This window comes from Nyctereutes procyonoides, unplaced genomic scaffold (assembly GCF_905146905.1).
Source record: "Nyctereutes procyonoides isolate TBG_1078 unplaced genomic scaffold, NYPRO_anot_genome, whole genome shotgun sequence".
Taxonomy (NCBI): domain Eukaryota; kingdom Metazoa; phylum Chordata; class Mammalia; order Carnivora; family Canidae; genus Nyctereutes; species Nyctereutes procyonoides.
Window position 1 is genome coordinate 9308471 of NW_026575036.1, and position 23125 is coordinate 9331595.

At 36.3% G+C, this 23125-nt stretch overlaps 1 protein-coding gene across 5 annotated transcripts in view; it reads right to left on the minus strand.

Moving 5' to 3' along the window:
• The window catches only part of SOX5 (SRY-box transcription factor 5), a 999299-nt gene that overhangs the window by 960538 nt on the left and 15636 nt on the right, over window positions 1-23125 (minus strand). The window contains exon 1 of one of the 5 annotated variants that reach the window (XM_055318828.1): window positions 10697-10767. The exons of the other annotated variants lie outside the window; for them this stretch is intronic. The gene's annotated coding sequence lies outside the window, so the exon portion shown is untranslated. Of the gene's footprint in view, window positions 1-10696; window positions 10768-23125 lie in introns of those variants that run through there. 5 annotated transcript variants of the gene reach the window in all.

Consider the following 23125-nt stretch of genomic DNA (forward strand, 5'->3'; position numbering starts at 1 on the left):
GCATTATAGTTCATCTTTTTTGCTAGGCAAATACTCAGTATTTTGATAGCTAGTATTGATATGCCACTTTTCAATGACAGAGTATTTGAACTCTTACATACATTATCTCATTTATACCTCTGAGCAGTCTTGCAAAATACGTTGTAACTATTTCCTTCACAAGCTAGGAAAGAGAGAGAATGAGGAAGAAAAGAGATCAAGTGACTTGCATAAAGTCAGAATGGAGGTACGACACCCAGAAATACTTGTCCCTATCACTTCACTTGAAATTATAACTCCTCAGTACAAGCCCACGTCTAGACACCAGATACTATATAGAGAACAGAAACAAGCAATAGAGAAAATTGTTTTTTAAAAAAATCCTCTGAGAAAAGAAAGATTACAAATGGCTCCCATGAACTCAGATAATATATCACATTACTTTGCCACACTGGGTTTTTTTTTCCCCACCATTTAATTCACTGTTCTTCAGAGAAGTCAGTCTAAAATAAATTTGTCTGCAGTGGCAAATTTCCTAAAACAAATATTAAACATGGCTACTGGGATTTCTGTAGCATGTTATCAAAATAATGAGTTATAAATACTTGATTTATATACCACATACCTATTAGCAAAAAGAAAATATACACATCATCCCCTAGGCCTGAACTAAAATTTATATTTACATTAGTCAAGAAAAAGAAAAAGAAAACAAGAAGCAGAATCTTAAGAGAGTTCAAGTATAAAGGTCACAGAAGGTACTGTCAACACTCAGTGGTACCGTCAGAAACTTTATTCCAAACTGTAGAACAACCAAAATGAATATAACCCAAAAGCAGACCTTGTGGGTTTTTCCCCCCCAGGGGTTATAACTTGCAGGACCAGTGCCATTCCAGCTGAAAACGATAAAGTTTGAACTTTACCAAAGGTGTACAGCATATAAAAAAGATCATAAACCCATCACCAAAAATAATTGTAAGTCTGGCTGCACTGCTGCTCTGCATTTCACCAAATCAAGGAATGAACAACTAACATCTATTGGAATGTTACAGTTTACAAAATGTATTCAAGTAAGTGACTCATTTTAATGCTCACAAAAATCCTATGAGTTAAACCCAATTTTACAGGTGAAGAAAGGGAAATTCAGAGAAATTAAGCCGCCTAAGACAAGAAAACACAGATGATGGCTTTAGATTGTCTCCCTGCAAGGCTATTTCTGAAGCAGCAATACAAAACCGGGTAAGGTATCTTATAGGACCAATGAGCGCATATATTTAAGCCATTAAGAACTAGAAGTAGTCTAGTAAAAAAGAATACATAGAACTTTCCTAGAGAGGCCATTTTTACTGCCCTTCTCCACTCAATATCCAATATGTAATAAGAGCTAATTTAGGTTGGGACGCCTGGGTGGCTCAGTGGTTTAGCACCTGCCTTTGGCCTAGGGCGTGATCCTGGAGTCCCAGGATCGAGTCCCACATTGGGCTCCCTGCATGGAGCCTGCTTCTCCCTCTGCCTGTCTCTGCCTCTCTCTGTGTCTCTCATGAATAAATAAAATCTTTAAAAAAAAAAAGTTAATTTAGGGATATAAAGTACAAGAAAAACAGAAGGGAGAAAGGAAGGACAAAGGGAGAAACACAGAAATAGAAGAAGGATAAATTTCCTAACTTAGCAAAATAAGTGTATTTTCTTCTCTGGACTAAAGATAAGATAGTAATATGCAATTGTATAGAGTAGGTTAAAGAGTAATGTCTTAAAATTTAAACCAATAACATGTAATTGAAGTTTACATTAAAAATATTGAGATAAAGAAAACTGTTAAAATCTATTAAAACTGCTAGGATCTCATTGTACTCTCAAAGAAGTTGTCTATGTAAGGTCACGGCATTACTATGGAGGTAACAAAAATCATTAACAAAGCCAAATCAAACTTAGTTCAAATTTAAAGACACTGATAGCTATTCAAACTAATTCAAACTTTATTTTTAGGATACACACTAATTTGAATTTTCCCCAGTAGTCAACTCACTAGGAAAATTTGTTCTATTTCTTAACCATCCTCAAGAAATGGCAACTCCCTAACTAATTTGAGTTTTGAAATTATATGCAATAAAATAGCATTCAGCTATTTTCTTTAATCCATCATTCTTTGTTGAACCTGCTTTTGCTTGTATCAACCCTTCTAATATTATTCCTGATAACGGTGCAATCCAAGGAACTCTGAGGGTATCAAAGTGAGGAATTTGGACATGGTGTATCTAAAATCCCTCCAAAATGAAAATGATATGATTTCGTGAATAATTGTTTTATTATTAAATAAATCTCCAAACTCGGGATGCCTGAGTGGCTCAGCGGTTGACCATCTGCCTTTGGCTCAGAGTGTGATCCTTAAGTCCTGGGATGAGTCCCACATTGGGCTCCCCACAGGAAGCCTGCTTCCCCCTCTGCCTGTGTCTCTGCCTCTTTCTCTAGGTCTTTCATGAATAAATAAATAAAAATTTTTAAAAATCTCCAAAATGAGTCTTTTAAAATGTGTTATTATGTTAGTCATGAAATTATATATATATATATAATGTACATATATATAATGTATATATGCATACAAGTTAGTCATGAAATTATCCATGTATGTATATATATAATTTCATGTCTAACTTACATAAACATACATGTATATAACTGTGCATGTTTCTTACTATTAATCTACAGAAATGATCTATTTGCAAGCAACTGCACCAGTCCACAAGTGCTCAGCCCAGTCTTGAAGAGCCAAAAAATAAACTCGGATGAAGAAACTCCCTGAAATAAATTTTATTGTTATGAAAATTGAGGTAACCTGCCCAGTATTAAGCGAAAAAAACGATTAAATCTACATTTAAAATATTTAGGCCCAGGGATCCCTGGGTGGCGCAGCAGTTTGGTGCCTGCCTTTGGCCCGGGGCGCGATCCTGGAGACCCGGGATCGAATCCCACGTCAGGCTCCCTGCGTGGAGCCTGCTTCTCCCTCTGCCTGTGTCTCAGTCTCTCTGTCTCTATCTGTGTGACTATCATGAATAAATAAATAAAATCTTTAAAAAAAAATATTTAGGCCCTGGAAATACTGAATTATAACCTGAAAACCCAAAAAGACATATTATTTTTCCATTTGAACACCTTATCTTAGCTCAGAATTAATGGTTTTGAAAGACCACATTTTTCATAATTTGGAAAGAACAAGCACACCAATCTATAAAAATGGACACATTTTTGTACGTCTGTTATAATATATGAACACAAAAAGCCACAATACATTGTGATTATGCAAAGTATAACTTACAAGTTAATGTAACATATTTTAAACCTACTTTAAATCTTAACAGGCAAATAAGTATGGTCCTTCAGGAAACTGAACTTAAGGAACTGTGTACTCATCTCCCTGTTGCTACTATTGCTTAAAACACTTTTGGAGCTTAATACTTTTCTAATCCTCCAATTAACAACTGACTGACCCATGAAAACAGATCTGTTAGTTGAGTGCCATAGTTTGTACTGCCCTCCACACCCAGTCCCCTTTTGACTACCTGCCTATTTTATTTACCAAACTTGGCTCAAATCTATCTTCTGACAATTCTGAAATATAAAGACACTCTTCAAAGTTAGAAAATTTGCCCACTGAGGTCATCAAAAGAATAATGCTGCAGGTTTGCTCTATGGCAGCTCCAATGGAGATGCTCCTGGAATATTCTGGGCAATTTCAGTATCACTGGAATATGTATATTGCTTGGAAAGTGACTATGCTGAATTCAGATTCAACACCCCTTTGAATAAAATTTTTGTGTTTAAAAAACTGAATCAGTTTCTAGTCATCTGATATATATATCTTAATAAGTAAAAATACAAACAAAACATTTTTAGGCATTCTATTTCATCCAGACATATACAATGAGGATCAACAGCTTCTCTAAAAATGTGAGATAAAAAAATAGCCCAAATTAACATGAGGATTTTTGGGGCAGAGGAACTACTTAAACTGATAATAAAAGATGAACAAAGTGATCAACTTTAAGTAAGCCTTCTGAGAGGAAATATCAAATGAAAGAAATGTAAGTAGAAATAAGGGATCACTGGGTGGCTCAGTAGTTTAGTACCTGCTTTTGGCCCAGAGCATGATCCTGGAGTCCCAGGATCGAGTCCCACATCAGGCTCCTTGCATGGAGCCTGCTTCTCCCTCTGCCTGTGTTTCCACCTCTCTCTATCTCTCATGAATAAATACAGTCTTTAAAAGAAAAAAGAAAGTAGAAATAATATAGCTTGTTTAAGATAGAACTCACTGAGGGGACGTCTGGGTAGCTCAGTGGTTGAGCATCTGCCTTCAGCTCAGGGCGTGATCCCAGAGTCCTGGGACTGAGTCCCACATCAGGCTCCCTGCATGAAGCCTGCTTCTCCTCCCTCTGCCTATGTCTCTGCCTCTCTCTCTCTGTGTCTCTTGTGAATAAATAAAATCTCTAAAAAAAAAAAAAAAAAGATAGAAATCACTGAGGTCCTTTCCCTTCCTGTATCTATTTAAGGGGGTACATCCTTTTATCTACCTAATACTCAATTTATCTCTCTTCATCTGACAAATTCATATTACTCCAGACAACCAAAATATCTAAATTTGGGTGAGCAGCATGTCCTCTGCTGTCCTATTCTGAGGTCTGGCTACTTGTAATTCAATCCATCATATTTGAAATTACATCTAGAACCAGAATATTCTAATCTATTGACTCTTAATATGAACACATGACTCAAACAACTATGTAAAAGTCAATGGAAAAATAGGGAATAATATATTGAGATAGGCAGAAAAGACATTAGTCAGATTTTGCATCAAGTGTATATATCCTTTATTTTTATTTTTCTTAAGATTTTATTTATGTAAGAGAGAGAGTGAGACAGAGAGATCACAAGTAAGGGGCGGGGGGGGGGGGAGAAGAGGGAGAGGGAGAAGCAGTTCCAACATCGGGACCAAACCCAGAACCTCGGGATCATGGCCTGAGCCAAAGGCAGATGCTTAACCAACTGAGCCATCCAGGCACCCCAAGTTTATATACCCTTTAGATTCCCAAAGAATATGGACAGTATTGAAAGAGACATTTTATCTGGATGCAGAGTATCAAACTTGCTGAAAAGCGGGGACAAGAGAATTACGATGGGTACATTTCTCTTTTTTTTAAGATTTTATTTATTTATTAATGAGAGACACAGAGAGAGAAAGGCAGAGACACAGGCAGAGGGAGACCCAGGCTCCCTGTGTGGAGCCAGATGCAGAACTTGATCCCAAGACCCCGGGATCATGACATGAGCCAAAGGCAGATGCTCAACCACTGAGCCCCCCAGGTGCCCCACCATGGGTACATTTCAAATTTTTAGTGAGATTGTTTACCTGAAATAAATTCACCAATGATGTCCAGCAAAACAGATAAATTTAATAAGACTACAAGTAAAACAGATTACTATTAAAAGTGTCATTATCAATAAAAAAGACTAATAGTCCTTCAAAGTAGAATTACCATCTTCTATATATTCTAATTCTCAATCTGTTCCTTAATGATTTCATAACGAAATAAAAAGTGGTCATTTGTAAAAGCACTAGATTTGGAGGACACCAAATGAATTATACAGTTTTCAAAGTGAATATTCTGAGTTCACTAGTAGCTAACCAGAAACCAGATGACTGGGATCCCTGGGTGGCGCAGCAGTTTAGCGCCTGCCTTTGGCCCAGGGCGCGATCCTGGAGACCCGGGATCAAATCCCACGTCGGGTTCCCGGTGCATGGAGCCTGCTTCTCCCTCTGCCTGTGTCTCTGCCTCTCTCTCTCTCTCTCACTGTGTGCCTATCATAAATAAATAAAAATTAAAAAAAAAAAAAAAGAAACCAGATGACTTCAAACTATTGAAAAATCATCCGTAATACTCACAAAGGATTTAACGATTTCAGTGAATCTTTTTACTATACTCTGCACGTAAGATTTCCATTACAGCATAACTTTTCAATAAGTTACCACCTAAAGTTTTAAATAAACTCTTTTTCCTTCACACCTGTGACACAGAGATATATTTCTAGGTTTTTTCTTTCTATTCCAAATTAACACTTAAAAAAAAACGGACATAATGAATCTGATATTCTACTGAAATTAAGCAGTGGTCATTGCCATTTTGCAAGCAAGATGTCCAAGATAAAAAGATAAAGTGCCAACCCCTTAAATGTAGTAGAGTCACTGTTGACTTTGGAACTCAGAACCTCTAGATCCTGGATATGGAGATAATTCGATGTTAATTTCTCACATATATAACACAGTTTTTGCTGCTACATGGAGCACTGGCTCTTTATAACAAATACCCTACAGATCTTTAATTGGTAGTTAGGAAACATGCTTTTCCTAATCATCGAGTCTCTTTTAAATATTATATTTTTAAATACTCATTTAGGGAAACTAATGAGATAAGAAATGAGAGGATAAAGAAGGTATGTTGTTTTCAAAATTAAAAATTTCAGGACATCAGTCCAGCAGGCATAAAACAACATCAAACAAATAACTAGATAATCAAACAATAAAAGCAAACTAGAAATAATATGAAGGCTTTTTTAGAAACTATTATTGCACATATGCAATAATTACTTCCATCAAGACTTTTATTATACATTTGTTTTTATGGAATCATAATGCACAAGTGCATGCTATTGTTTAAACACATTCACCACATACCCCATAACAGAATATGATGACAATATGTATTAAGGATAATACAGAAAATGTGGCTAAATGCATTCTGTGTTATGGTTCCATAATACAGCATGCAAATGGTTCTGACTAAGCAGACACAGGAGACAGCCGTTAGTGCACACGCTGTGAATGTATATTATGAATAATGCATAAAACTTGGCTAAATCCTAATGAGTCCATTGACATCCTATGGGGTCCAAAGGAGGCTCAGATCCCAAAGCATGGCCCTGGCACATTTCTATCCACCAATCATTATAAAAAACAATACCATGAAAACAAAGGACATTAAACAACATGAATGCACTCTCATTCTGGGTAAAGCTTTTGAAATAAGCACAAAAATTGGAAGAAAGTTTGAAAGGAGAACTACAAGTCCATCTTACATCATCACCCCACTTACAGTTTTTCAAAATTATCTACTGCAATTTAAATAGGACAAAAGCTGCAGTTGAAGGTTTGATGTTATTTCTTTTCTCTGGCTTTCTTCAGGGAGCTGCTATTACAAGGAAGATCTAAGCAATCCCTAAGAAAAGTGGCCAAACTCTTAGACCATGGTGGTAGAAAGTCTTCCTGCTTTGAATGAGAAATGCTTATGAAATGAATTATAGCCAATTAAATAAGGAAATAGATATAATGTGTCTGAAAGCAGTCTTTATGGTAGAAACTCCTTAAAATTCTAGTTTTTACACAGCTTTTTAAAGAATCAAAAAGAATGCCATGAGCATTATCACTTGCAGCACATAAAAAAAAAATCAGTATTTTTTTCCCAATAGCCATTAAATAGTCCTTGAAAGGAGAAACTTTGTCTATTATCTCTCCCTAGATGGGTGTACCCCAAGATGAACACCTATACGAACATGTTCAATGTGTTCACTGAGCCAAAAATGCAGAGCTGAACAAGCTGTGTTTGAGATGCAGAAATTAAGTATGTGACAGAAGCCTGTGCACCCAAGCCTCTCCTTGGAGTAGGAGTGGGAATGCAAGGACAGCTGCTCCTTCGTGGTGCTCCCAGGGGGGTGTTCCCAGGGGCGGGTGGGAAATGGGCACTCTGGGAACACATCCCCAGAGAAGAGTGAAGAGGCGAGGGCTGGCCACTTGGGGAAGCGGCAGGCCAAGAAAAACCCTGCACTCTCAGAGAACACACAAGAGCCAAAGGCTGAAGTGGGAGCAGGAGATAAAGTTCTGGGGAAGGAGTTCTTCACGGATTTGCCTGGCCCCCTAACATTCTCCCATCCACACATGAAATCACCTGGTACAAGAACCAGGCACAGTCCAGGCAAAGGCTGCAGCTGGAAGCTGCCACAGAACCTAAAGTGTGGAAATGTAAAAATATCTCCATCACTGAATTGTAAAACTGCAGGTCATTTACCATCCACATTTGGGTTCAAATCAGTTCCCAGGCATAGTTCTAATCGCAATTTAGCCTATATGGTGTGAAAAGAAGGCTTGCTGCAAGACCCCTTCTGCAAAATAATATTGCTATTATTTTCCCATCCCTAACTGCCAGAAGAGCCAGAAATTCTAACTCTAATAAACGTTTATGAAAAACAACCCTTCATACGCTTCTATTTAAAGTACAAATACTCCTGGGTATAGTTAAGTAAAAAAAAATAATAATGATAAATTTGTATTGCTTTCTTTTGTGAAAAGAACTAGGACAATAAGGGAGCCTAGAATGTTTGGGCTAAAGATGGAACACACTGTCAGATTAACTTTGCTTGCTTTTCCAGTTGGACTGATGCTGGCATGACCAGGGATTCTGTGATGAGGAATTAAGACTCTTAAAAGTTTAAAACTTTCCCAGTACCATGTTATTATGTTTGTATTTACACCTGGGTAAGCGCTGTCACTGTTGCTAGAGCATGAAGTATGAAAATCATACAGAAAAATAAAGTATCTGTTATAACCACTTCTGCTGTTTTCCCTGTTCTAAAATTTGCCTCATAGCAAGTGCAAAAGAACAAAGTTCTGTTCCCGATATAACAATTCCATAAAGCTATTCTGCTTTTGAAAACCATTCTCCACCAGGACTTGTCCTAGCTACTCTATAAGCAACTGACAATCGCTTCACTCCCCAGTATTTCTTCACCCCTCCCAGATGCCACCAAAAGAATCAGAGAAAGTCTGTCAGTAGCACTTTGTTTCTCAGCAGGATGCTGTACTGTTTGTGATATCCATTTTGATACAAACCTAAATTAGGCCTCTGGAAATAGGTAATGCATAAAAAGAAGCATTTTGTGTCACCAAATTATTATTATAGGTTACTGTTAACCCTTGGAAGATAGAGGTGAGCTCTGCAGCTCCCCACTGAGGTGACTATTTGTCATGAAATCACAGGCCCTACCTCAAAAGATGTTTCAGGTGAGCTTCCGATAAGGTAAACTATCTGGTTGACCTATAGGATTCTGATAGCTAGTTTAAGTGGGGAAGCTATGAGAAATGCCAGTTAAACAAAAGGATCAGCACAGCATGTAGAGCCAGCAGTCGGCTAGCACAAGTTTAACAGCTGACAGAGCCTAGAGATGGAGGGAAATGAAAACGAATCAGGATATTTTACTATCAGACAGATTTAAGAGACTTTGAAAGTTCTCCCCACAATGACATGCAGAGGGGCAAAAGTTCAGAGCTACAACTATTTTTTAAAGGTTACTTGTGATAGAACTATCAACTAGTCACGTGGAGCTAATAAATTAGAATATAATAAGTTGAATATTGAAAATGCTGAAGATCTCTTCATACAGTCCAGATGGTAAATAAATTTTGTTTTTGAAATTCCTTGCATATAAATTTAAATTTCTGGTCCATAATTAAGATTCACAGAAATCTAAGAACTGACCCTAAAACTATCCCAGCATTATAATCCTAGCACCAGTTCTTGAAAACATTTGGCATTTGACCTTTTCTAATTTAACCTCTGTAATATCTGATTCTCTTATTCTTCTTTCTTCATCACATTAAAATAAGCAGCATTCACGATGTTAATAATTATAAACACAACTGAATTCGAGAATCCAATCAAAGACTACTTTCTATTAACCTGTAACCTGAAGGAACCACACAGAACATGCATGACATCTTATCTTTTAGTCCAACTCAGATCACTTTCTGATTAAAAATTGTACAAGAGTCATCATGTCACACAATAATAACAGCTTTTTCTTCTTCATGCATTTTTATTCTGTGTTTTGGTAAAAATTATCACATGTGCCTGGCTTATCTCATTAAAATAAACAGACACGACTGAGTTCATATCTCTTGAGACACAGTAAACACAATGCAAAATGTAATTCCTCAAATTGGAATAACATATTTACTGAATAAATAACTGAATAATTAAAGCTTCTTCAAAGTGAGTATCATAGGCTTATGGTGAAGAGCAACAAAATTATTCTGCAACTGGTATCATGGAAAAAAATAGCTAATAAGAACAACCAAAGTTTTATAAGGAGTTTAGTCGACTATGGATACCAGCCAAATTTTGTAGCTGCACCAGAGCTTTTAGCTGAGTTGCTAAATTTGAAGGCAGGGTAAATGTTCTTCTCCCCTTTCCTAGACACAACCCATAAAATAATAGGTTCTTTTTAATGTCTAAGAATGCTGTTTAAGTCTCATTCTAGTCAGCAACAAGATCTTCAGTCTCAGAAAAGCCTAGTCAATCGCAATAAGCTACAGTATATAACATTTTAATATCAAAAGTCCTGGAGTCCCTCACTTTAGAGTGAGGCCATCATTCGATCCCAATACAATCTCACTCAAGGAATTCCGACCAGCTAATTGCTTGGCATCCTCAGGATATCCAGATATCATCTGAATTCCAGCTACTGAAATTAAATCCCCTATGTTTCCATTTCCTAAAATAATTCCTCAATTCAAATATTCAACAGCATTACATCTGGTCATAGTTAAAGCACCTCACTGTTGACAAGGCACTTTCTTGAAAGTTTCTGCAGGCTCTGTGTCACACATCATACATACCTGTGAGGTCCATTCCCAGGGAAGTTGCTTTTGCTGTAGCTTCCTCCTTAAAAATATTCCTACACCCATGCTGATTTTGTATCTGTTCAGTTCAAATTTAGATTCATTGGTACTTTTCCATAGTTACATTTCTTGCTCAGTTGATATGTCCTTTTATTTATTCTGAAGTTTTCGATGTAAGACAAACAGGAATACCACCTTCTAAAATTACTACTATCCTACCATCCTCTGATGGAACATTAGTGGGAAGCAATATTCTCCAAAGCTATGAAGCATACACTGCCCTAAATTACATTGCAGTCGCTGCCCTGAGCTCACACATTTTTGAATAGAAAGGCTCCCAGGGATCTCTCTGTACTGACTGCATTTACTGCTTTAAAATATTTTTAACCCAGACGCTGAAGTGCCAGCCTTGCAGTTCCTCATGCTAATCCCAGCTTGGGTGGCTGTTCTTAAGGGAAAGCATTCAAAACATTGTAACAGTGCATCAACTTTGACCCTTTTCACTTAAACATGAGACTCTTAAAAAAAGTTTGAATTCCAGAGGGAATCACTGAACTCTGACCTGCTTAAAATTAGTTTTGTTTTAGTGCCTTCATGGTGACTCAACAGGCCAATTTTCCAGACACTTAAGATGTTTCTGCCCCCTGAAGATTCCAGTTCAAGTCCACAGCTATGTTTGCTGGTCAGATCAGAACACTTTGTCCCAGGGTTTCAAGCAACAAATTCCCAGATCTCCATCTCTTTGCCAGATGTTGGCATTAGTTGGTATTAAACTGGATCTAAACACACACATACACACACACACACACACACACACACACCACAATCAGAGGGCAGGCTCTATTTTTCTTTTCTTTTTTTTTTTTCACATACAGCCTTTTAGGAGACAAAGTTTTCCACTCAAAATTCGGTCATGGAGAAATGTTTATCAGGATTATATAAACATTACTTACTAGCATAACTCCTACAAGAATAAAACTCCTAACTTTTGGTCAGCAGTACTATGCTACATTTATAATACAAGCTTTCTGAATCTACTTTTCTTAATAGGGAACAAAAAAGCTATGGGGATTTTATTTTCCAATGTATTACAGATTTTAAATTCTTCAGTGAACAATTATATGGCAAATGAATATTATCACAATATTAAAAATTCCTTCAATGGAATTTGAAATTCCTTTTGAATTTCAAAATTCTTTTTGAAATTTCTTCAATGGAATTTCAAAAACAGTATTTGTTGTGAAAAAACTCATGGTAATTAATAGGCAAAATAAAGTCACCAAAGAACTAAAGGTGTAGTACAATTCATTCAGTTTTTGTATCTCAAAACTTGTATCCCATTTTAGCTAAACTAGTTTTTGCAAAAACAAAACAACACTCAATTATATTAATGCAATGTAAGATGCCTAAAGAAGGAAGTAAATATTAGTCTAGAGCAATTCCTGCATAAACTCTGTGCTTTAAAATTTTTAGACTAGTCAAGGAGAAAGGCATTCAGGAAAAGAAAACTCATTTAGTACTACAAAGCCAGAAAAAAAGAAATGTTATCACAGTTAGTTAACCAGGATAAAAGAAAATGTATAACACAAATTAGTCTACAAAACTTACATATCATGTTAAACAAGAAGACTTTACTGTCTCCAAGACATTAGTTAGTGATACTGGAAAGTAGCGCAAAAGTGAATATGAGACCTTCATATTCAAACATTGCTTTGCACTTAAATCTATCAATTTTCCAAGAGTAACCGATGACTTTCTTGAAATGCAGGCATTTGATCCCTATCGTTAATGCCCAAAGCTGAAAGTTAGAAGCTGCAGGGTACAGTGTCACAAAAACTGATCATAGAAAAAAAATTTTGAATTATTTTCTCTCCTGTTAAACAGCACTAATTCCAAAACACAGAAAATAAAAACTACTCACTGAGTCTCTCTGGCAATTACTTTCATTTCCTACCCATGTAAGAACAAACACAAAAAAAGATATTCAGATAGGATAAGTGGTGAGCTTTTGGATATGTACATTACACTTCATTTTTATTTTATTCATAAACCATTTGACACATAACATTGCATGAGTGGTACTGACTGGCCACAGATTCCTTAAATTAAGAAAATATTTGGAGTTCAATTACTTTACATTTCAAGCACATGTAACTGGGTTCTTTAATGATGATTAAGAAAACAAGCATTAATTGTTTTAAAAACTGAGACAATTACTTATGTGAAGTCAACTAAAATGAAAATTTCAAATGATACCAAATCATACCTCCAAATGATATGAAAATAAGTATGAATTATGTAAGATGCTAGTGAAAACACATACTTACAGATAAGACAGTGAATGGTAGTATTTAAATAAAATCATAAAGAGACATTACTATGTAGAGACCATTATCTGAAGAATCTACCAACAAGGATTAGTACTCTAGTTGCTTTAATCCTTTAATTGTCTTAATAATAAAATACGCTACTAATTGTGTAAAGTATTTTGGCCTTGCATTCCAAAAGACATATTTGCATTTTTCTTTGTAAACACTGTAAAAACTATTATACAGTGTCATTAAAAAGTAATGTGACTGGTTTTTATACAAAAGTACTGTCATTTAATGTGACTTCCCTTCATAGTGGTCCCCTTAGAACACAACTCACCCTAAAGATCAGCCATCAGCCACAGACAGTATTTCTACCACCTTCTGAAAGTGCTTTCTAAGTCTGTAACACACACACATGCATACACACTTCTAAATATCCTCAATGGTGACAAATTTCATAATTTGAAAGTCAATTTTAACCATTTTCATCATTTCAGAGAGACATTTATAGCCAACTCTGGTGAATAAAAAAAGGATGATGAATCTTGGTATAAAATACGAATAGAAAGTAATGAGATGGATGTTTTAGTCAGGCTTGCAAATGATTCAAAAAACAATTCTGAGAGGAAGTTTTCCAAAATGTTTTGAACAAGGGCATCATTGGAATCAGGGTTTTGCTTCTCTGGGTGACAATTTTGAAAAACAACATTAATATGAATGCATAAATTATAGCACAATTGTTGTTTTTAAAAATCAAACTCGGTACTTTTCACTCATACTCTGCAAATATGAAATAAGCAGATATGCATTTTCATTTAGATGATTATATATGTAAGTTTTGAAGCGTTCTCTGGGAAAACTAACCCCAGAGGTAAAAGTAACTATATAATCCCGTTATATACAATATAAACTTAACTCTTGATCTTTCAAAAACGAACAAAAATCTTTATTTCCATAGTCATATATTTACATCTAACCCCAATCTGTGGGCCTCTATTAACTTTTTTCTCTCCTATATACAGTCAAAACCTAACAAGAGCTCACTGTGGGATTATGCACAAAAACTGCAAATTTAAACAAGGTGCGATCGTATACTTTTTCACACATTATTGTATCATGCTGCACCAGAACACTAATGTATGCACAGTTCCAAAATAGCTTGGGCTATTACTGCACAGGCTTGAAAACTACTGAAATCCCAATAAGAGCACTTTTCAAAAACTGTTCCTTCATTATTGCACACTACTAAAGGTTGCTTTTGCTATTTGTATTTTACAATAGAAAAAAATACAGAAATGTCTATGATATTGCCTCATAATTCTGAGGTTTTACTTATTAGACTCTTTGTAGTTATAAAAGTCGTTTCATCAATATAAATATGACAATGGGACTCAATACTATTTAATCGACTCAATTATGGAACAAGTGTGCTTTTTTCCTTATGCTGCCCTACTTTCTTTTAAGTTGCATTTGAATTATTGATGAAGTTGCAATAAAGCATTTCTTTGTTACACATAGTTAGAAGTAGAGAATGTTTCATGGTTAATTTTTAGACCGATAGTGATAAAATAAACACACTTGTTGTCCTTTCAAAAAAAGTCAATAGCATGGTACAAGCTTAAAAGATTGACTTTTCCTTTTTTTTTTTCTATTGTCTTGAAAATATGTTGTGCTGAAATCATGAATATAACTACAAATATAAAAGGAGAAAATGGTAAGCAAAGTACACTATAGGAAATACAGGTCGTCCAAGTCTTCCTAGGTATTAAAAAGATTTACACCTTTGATAAACTTAGGTTCTGTTTTTTGTCAAGTATTTCGAGGACTTATTTAATTGTGTAACAGAATGAGACCCCTCAAAACAGTAGAGTTTTGAGGGGTCTCATTCTTGGGGACAGGGACATTTCTTATTTAGACTTCCTAACCACTACGTAACTGATGCTCCATCCATTTCATCTTCCAAACAGCCAGAATGATCTTTTTTAAAAAATTTTTTAATTGATTTTATTTATTTATTTGAGAGAGAGAGAGAACAGGAGTGGAGGGGCAAGGCATAGGGAGAGGGAGAAGTAGGCTCCTGGCTGAGCAGGGAGCCCCATGAGAGATGCAATCCCAGGACCCCAGGATCATAACCTGAGCTGAAGGCAGATGCTTAACCAACTGAGCCACCTAGGTACCCCCAGAATTATCTTGTTAAAATGCAAATCTGAATCCTTTAGTTTGCTCTTGCTTTTTTGATAAAAACCCCAGATCCTTAGCAATACCTACAAGACCCTACATGAAACAACTCCTGCCTCCTTCTCCAGGCTCATTCTTTGAAACTTTCGTCCTTCTTCTCTGTGCCCCAGCCACTCTGGTCTCCTTAATTCCTCAATATTGCAAGCTGTAGCTTTGTATCAGAGCTTTGTTTTTTGTTTGTTTTAAGATTTTATTTATTATGAGAGACACAGAGAGAGAGAGAGAGAGAGAGAGAGAGAGGCAGAGACACAGGCAGAGGGAGAAGCAGGCTCCATGCAGGGAGCCTGATGTGGAACTAGATCCCAGGACTCCAGGATCAGGCCCTGGGCTGAAGCCACCCTCAGCCAACCGCTGAGCCACCCGGGCTGCCCCACTTCAGAGCTTTGTAAATGCTGCCCCATATTCCTTATTCACCCATACCCTCTCCACCTAGTTCCTTCCCCTTACCTCTCTTCATATCCCAGGCAAAATGTCTTTTCCTCCTGGAAGCCTTCTATGACTTCCAAAATAAATCAAGCTACCCTATAATATCTCCTTATAATTTCCTATACTCTTTTGCCATAATGCACTTCATAGTAGTTATCATTAATAGCATAGCACAACTTTCTTAGCCAACCTACATTCACCAAGTTACCAGAGTCATCAATGTGCTCCATTCCTTCTCTGAAACAAACTATTGACAATAGCACCCTAATGGCAAAGGGCTACTCTGCACAGCCGCACCCCCTCACTCTAACCACTTTAACTGCGTGCTTAATCCAAGTCTGTTTATGTCATTTCAACTTCTTATTGTAATTGGGTAAATTCATTAGATATTACATAAATAATAAAATATGAGGGCAAAATGTTTTTAGTGGCACTAGATCAAATGTTTTGGAAAAAATAAAGGCAAATTATTTTTAATAACCACTTCATAAAACTAGAAAAATAAAACATATCTACACAAACTCTGCATTTAAATTCCTTGCCAAATGCCTTTAAGTTTTCCTGCCATTTTTAGTAAATAAAAAAAAAAAGCCATAAAATATATATCATGGGTGTAACTTACCCAAGAAGATGACAAGGATCATCACTCATGGACCTACACATCAATTAACTGGCAAATTCATAAACAGTGAAACACTGATATAGCATATTGTTTAAAATACTCATATATTTAAAATAGATATCATTTCTTTAGTATTATATGCTTATATGATTTTTTAAGTTAATAGTCCAGCTACCAGTCATAATTAAAATGAAGAGGAGAACATCCCTCTATTCTATTTATTGACACAATTAGATGATTAACTTCCATCTTTCTCACTTGACTGGAAGCTTCATAAGGGCAGGGATCAAATCTCTTTTGCTGATTGTAACCACATTACTCAACGTTTGTCACATGTGACAAAGAATAGATTCACAATAAAAACATTTTAAGTGAGTAAATAATGGTTAATATTAGCCAAGCTTAACAACATTGTTTATTTCAAATTATTACGATCAATATGCAAATAATTGTAAGGAGAATGAGAGCAAGTATGAATATAATCATATTGAAACCTGGAGATTTCAAGGCGCAATAAGTCAAGATAATACATGCCTAATAGATCATTTGTATGTACATTAAAAAAATCTTGATTTTTAAAATTATCTTTAAAAATAGCATTCTCTAGCACAGGGAAGCTTCTGCCTTTTAATTTACAAACTATCTTTAAGATAAATTTTCCTTAGGAATCCAGCCATGATGACCATATCCTTATTAAGACTTCTGTATAGTAGTTCCAAATCTGGCTACCTTTTAATTTTATCTATAATGAAGAGTAACAATAATGCTACCTGAAATGTATCTGCCCCTTCCTTCGAGAAATTCAAAGCAATCAATATCTTATAAGCACACTGGTAAGTATAAAAATGAGAACACAACTAAAATGAATTTTTATTAACAAAATAAAAGATATTCATAAGAAAGCTAAGCTATTTGACATTGAGACACAAAATGAATCTGGGATAATTCCTTTAAATTGGGCTGAGTTTTGTCGGAAAAAATGATTATAAACATTAAAATTCCAAAAGGACATGAAGGAACTTACTACACTTATGAGAGGTTTTATATTTTCAGGTTCTCTAGTGCTGAGATGATATAAATAAGGGTATCTTTTAATGATTGCACATAACTGATTTATAAGTTTATGAATCAGAGAACAAAACAAGTAAAAGCATTCTGAAATATAAAGCAGCATATGGGTCATAATTATAGCCAGATATACACAGAGGTAATGGTGTCAGTGTGGTCCCAACCTTTTAGTTAATTTTGAGGAATTGTTAAACAGGAGGAAATGCTAAGTCATTATGGCCCTAGCTAGCACACACAGAAACACACACACACACACACACACACACACACACACACACCCTCCATGATTTTTTTTCCCTCCATAATTTTTAAAATATTTTAAAGCATCACAACTGTATTCTAAAACCTAATCTATTTTTTAATACTTGGGAGTTCATATGATCTCATTTAAATAGTTACATGGGTCAAACTCAAAAAATTGTCAAAATCTGTCTGCAGTGTAACCTCTCCCAATTTAGTACTCTAGAAATATAGGACAGAAGTCTTCAAGGTGGATACAAAAAATAATATACTGGCATGCTAGAAAAAAAATTACATCTATTTACATTAGTTGTCCTATAGATATCTTTTTCCCTCTTTACCTCATCCCTTTTTAATTTCTATTTTTGGGTGTTTACTACTAGTAAAATAATAATCTTTTTATTGATGCTGTATTTACATGACCTAAAAACTTTAGGAGACCAGTGAATTAGGTGCCCATCTGGGAAACTGTAAAACCTAAGCCTAAGCCTACACTCTTGTCCACAAACTGGGCAAGAATTCCTCCTCTAACCAATGAATGGTGACACCATTACCACCATCACATGGCTACATCCAGTCAGTTGTCCTACTTCCAATTAAAATTTTTCCTTGGCCTCCTTCCATAAAGAAATTTTATCCAAAATTAGAAGTTCGAGATGATCCACATGACTTTAAATATTTTTCCCTATCACCCATTTTGCCCATACCCTCTTCACCCACCCCTCTGACAATCATCAGTTTGTTCTGTTTTTATGAGTCTGCTTTTGCTTTTCAGTTGTTGGTTTGTTTGTATTTGTTTTGTTTCTTAGATCTCACATATAAATAAAACCATACGGTATTTGTCGTTCTTTGTGTGACTTATTTCACTTAGAATAATACCCTGTAGGTCCATCCACATGGTCATAAAAGGCAAGATCTCATTCTTTGTTATGACTGAGTAATATTCCATTGTGTATATATACCACATCTTCTTTATCCATTCATCTATTGTTTGACACTTACGTTGCTTTCATATCTTGGTTATTGTAAATAATGCTGAAATAAACATAGTGGTACATATTTCCTTCCAAACTAGTGCTTTAATTTACTTTGGGTAGGGATCCCTGGGTGGCGCAGCGGTTTGGCGCCTGGCTTTGGCCCAGGGCGCGATCCTGGAGACCCGGGATCGAATCCCATATCGGGCTCCCGGTGCATGGAGCCTGCTTCTCCCTCTGTGTCTCTGCCCCTCCCCTCTATCATAAATAAATAAATTTAAAAAAAAATTAATTTACTTTGGGTAAATGCCCAATAGTGGAATTACTATATCATATGCTAATTACATTTCTAATTTTTTGAGGAAATGCCATACTGTTTTCTGCATGTTTTTATGTTTTCAACTATTAATAGATTGTCACTGAGGCCCTCATTTCACAACAGGAAGAAGTTCATGCTAATGTCATTCTCTCTCTTTTCTTTCATCATTTTGTCACACATTATAGTCTCATATGCTTCAGGAAATGGATTACGGATTACACTGTCTAATTTTTAGCTAAGTTAACTCTCATAAAGTGGACAAGTATTTTAAAAAGACTTCCTACAAGGGGCGCCTGGGTGGCTCCGTGGTTAAGCATTCGACTCTTGATTTTGGCTCAGACCATGATCCGAATGTCATGAAATCAAGCCTTACATTGGACTCCACACTCAGTAGGGAATCTGCTTGAAGATTCTCTCCCTCTGCCTCTCCCCCCACTCCCTACCCCTCCCCTCAAACATAAATAAATAAATAAATAAATAAATAAATAAATAAATAAATAAATGTTTTTTAAAAAAAAGATTTCCTACAAAATAAAAAAAAATCTAGGATTTTTCAGTAATACTACTAATGTAAACATAAATGAAGGGGATCCCTGGGTGCCTTAGCAGTTTAGCACCTGCCTTCGGCCCAGGACGTGATACTGGAGTCCCAGGATCGAGTCCCACATCGGGCTCCCTACATGGAGCCTGCTTCTCCCTCTGCCTGTGCCTCACCTCTCTCTCTGTCTCTCATGAATAAATAAATAAAATCTTTAAAAAATAATAACTAAAAAAACCATAAATGAACATGGGAAAATTGCAAAACTTTAGCTCATAGACCACTGCTAATTTTTAGCCATATTTCAAAAACAATCTTTAAGAATTCAAAAAAATAGAGAAATTCTCTAGAAGGCTGGGTTTAGAGATGTTGTGGTATGCTACCTGGTAGTCCTCATTTTCTAGCTGCCAGGAGTGTTGCCTGCTGAAGACTCACATCAAAGGCCCTTCCCGCGAACTGCTCTCATCCAAAGTTCCACTCCCTCCCCAGAGGTGGCCCCTATCCAATACCAGTGTGATGTTACAGGGGCCTGGCCCCTTTGCCTCAGTTCAGGACATCTCTAAGAAGCCCTCTTGTTCCAGAGTGCCCCACAGATTAGCTGAAGCCGCAGGTGTGGTACAGTCAACCTCTCCTGAGGCCCATCTTGCTATTCTCGGCCCCTCAAAAGCTCTCCCAGTAAACCCACTTCATATGAATCTACAGGTCAGAGTTGGTGTCCAGGGAACTCTGATGTATTACCACTATTGCTCCTAATGTCACTGAAACAGAACTTTGCTCTAAATGTTTACTGTGACCTGATTATTAGCTAAAGTACAACACATGTACATAAATTATGAATGTGTGTGTACATGCACACACAAAATTGTGTACTCTAAAATTTTTACTGATGGGGTACCCTTAAAGTATTAATATGTCACCAAATATGCAAAGACAGCATTTTAACTGCTCTCTTAAGGAGCCAGATTTCCATTTTTTGACTGACACATCATTAGTTCATTTACAAGCAATGCAGACCATGTTACTCAACACTATAAGGTTCTCCATGGCTTACTAAACAGAGTCTGGTACATATGAATCTATGATAAAAGAGACCACCCTAGGGATACCTGGGTCGCTCAGTGGTTGAGTGTCTGCCTTTGGCTCAGGTGGTGATCCTGGGGTCCTAGGATCGAGTCCCACATCGGGCTCCCTATGGTGAGCCTGCTTCTCCCTCTGCCTGTGTCTCTGCCTCTCTCTCTCTCTCTCTCTCTGTGTGTGACTATCATAAATTAAAAAAAATAAAAAAAATTAAAAAAAAAAAAAAGAGACCGCCCTAATCTGACCACTGTCGACAGTCACAGCCTCATCTCAGCCGGTCTCTACCATGCTCTACTGACACCAAACAATCTGTAATTTCACAAACACACCATGTCATTTCTCACCTCCTTGCCTTTTTCCTTATGTTGTGCTGCCTGCTTGTGATACACTCCTCCCTTCTCAGAGCACCACTCCCTGCCCTACTTAGCTTAACTCAGAGCCTTAAAAAGTCCAGGTTTCTGGGAGCAATGTGTCCAGGTGCTGATAATAAAGGGGTTACAATATCTGCAGAAATTTTAAGAAGCATAATATAACTAACCAAAAGTCAATGGGATTTTTTTTATCATCTGGCTTTCCTACAATTCTAAATTATGTAAATAGTAAAATGGTCCTTCCCACCAAGGCTGACTGCCCCTAAGACCCAACCTGGATGTTCCACTCACCTGTTTTAAGCCTTGACTCAGGAATGCCAGTAAACACTGGACAATCCCAGTAAAACTTTAGGTTTGAATATAGATCATTATGAACTCAAAAAAAAAAAAAAAAAAAACCCAAGAAGTTGTATAAAAAGTAAAAGTAATAAATACATGTTATTCTCAGAGATAAACAATATTTATTTTTTAAAAATTTTTAATTTATTTATTTGTGAGAGACAGAGAGAGAGAGAGGCACAGACACAGGCAGAGGGAGAAGCAGGCTCTATTCCATGCAGGGAGCCTGATGTAGGACTCGATCCCAGGTCTCCAGGACCACACCCTGGGTTGAAGGCAGCTCTAGGTAAACAATATTTACATAATCAATGTAACTGTTTCCTGAACTGATTTAACACTCCCTACACTTACAAAGGAAAGGGTAAAATTATATTGGAAGAAAGGGAAAAGGAATATGTGTAGTTTTAGAAAGGCAAAGTCCAAGCACCTGGGTGGGTCTGTGGTTGAGCATCTGCTTTGGCTCAGGTTGTGATCCTACGGTCCTGGGATTGAGTCCCACATCAGGCTCCCCACAGGGAGCCTGCTTCTCCTTCTGCTAAGATCTCTGCATCTCTCTGTGTCTCTCATGAATAAATAAATAAAATCTTTTTTTAAAAAGGAAGAAAGGCAAGGTAGAGGAAGAGTAGAATAACAAAGCCATATAGTAGGAAATAAATATGTTTTTAAATTAAAAAAATAAGGAGTAAACACTTTATTTAGAAATACAGACTTGGGGGGTGCTTTTGTGGTTGAGTTGATTAAACATCTGACTCTTGATCTCGGCTCAGGTCATGATCTCAGGGTTGTGAGATAGAGCCCCACATTGGGTGTCAGGCTCCGCATTAGGTATAGAGCCTGAGAATCTTAAGATTCTCTCTTTCTCCCTCTGCCTCTTCAACATCCCTCTTCCTCTCACCACCAAAAAATACAGAGTTAAAAGTAGTAGCAATGGGATAGGAGAGCTCCTACTAAGATAGGAGAGCTATTTTATAAAGAAATTTGAGTTTATACAATGTACATACATTATCTTAATATGTATTTGATTAATAAAATGCCCAATTCATACATTAATTCACTTAGAATATCTTCTACAACCTCTCTTCTGTGCTTTCAAAATACTCTATCACTACACCTATCATGCTGATATATAATTACTGGTTTATGTTACTAGCTCCCCTATCAAATCAAGATTCTTGCAGACAAGAACCAAGATTTATTTATATTTATAACCCTCCACAAAAATGAAACAAATTTAAATTCAAATCTGAATTCAATAAATATTTACTGAGCTCCAAGTAGACAAAAGTAGTAATAAGATACAGGTTTCTGATTTCAAGGGATAACATTTATAACCATAAAATGTCATCATATGGTAGAGCTCATTATGTGCCAAGGATTGTTTTAAGTACTTTGCATCCATTTCCTCACAACTGCTTATTGATATAATTATCCCCATTCTGCAGATGAGGAATCAAAGACAGAGAGGTTAAGTAAATTGCCCAGCTCAAACAAGGTAAAGGATGATCCAGAATAGGGGTATAATAATGAACTACAGCATCTACATTCCAAAGCACAAACTCACAATTATATCTCAAAGGATGAGACATGTTCACAACATGCTTACAATATGGTACAATATATAATTAAGTCATAAAAGTAGTTATAGATGTAAATAACATAAGATCAGAAGGAGAGATCTCTGGTCAGTATATTCTATGAGGATGCTATGAAAAAGTAAAATTTAATTGAGAAATTAAGAGATGGATAGGATTTCAGGAAATCTATACAAAGGGATGATACATACAAAAGGAATAGAAAGAAATGTAAAGGCATCTACATAGATACTTACAAAAGGCACTATATGTTTTGTGTCAAATCTCTCTGCCTAAATAGTCAAGGTCTACCTACAGCAGGTCCAGATCC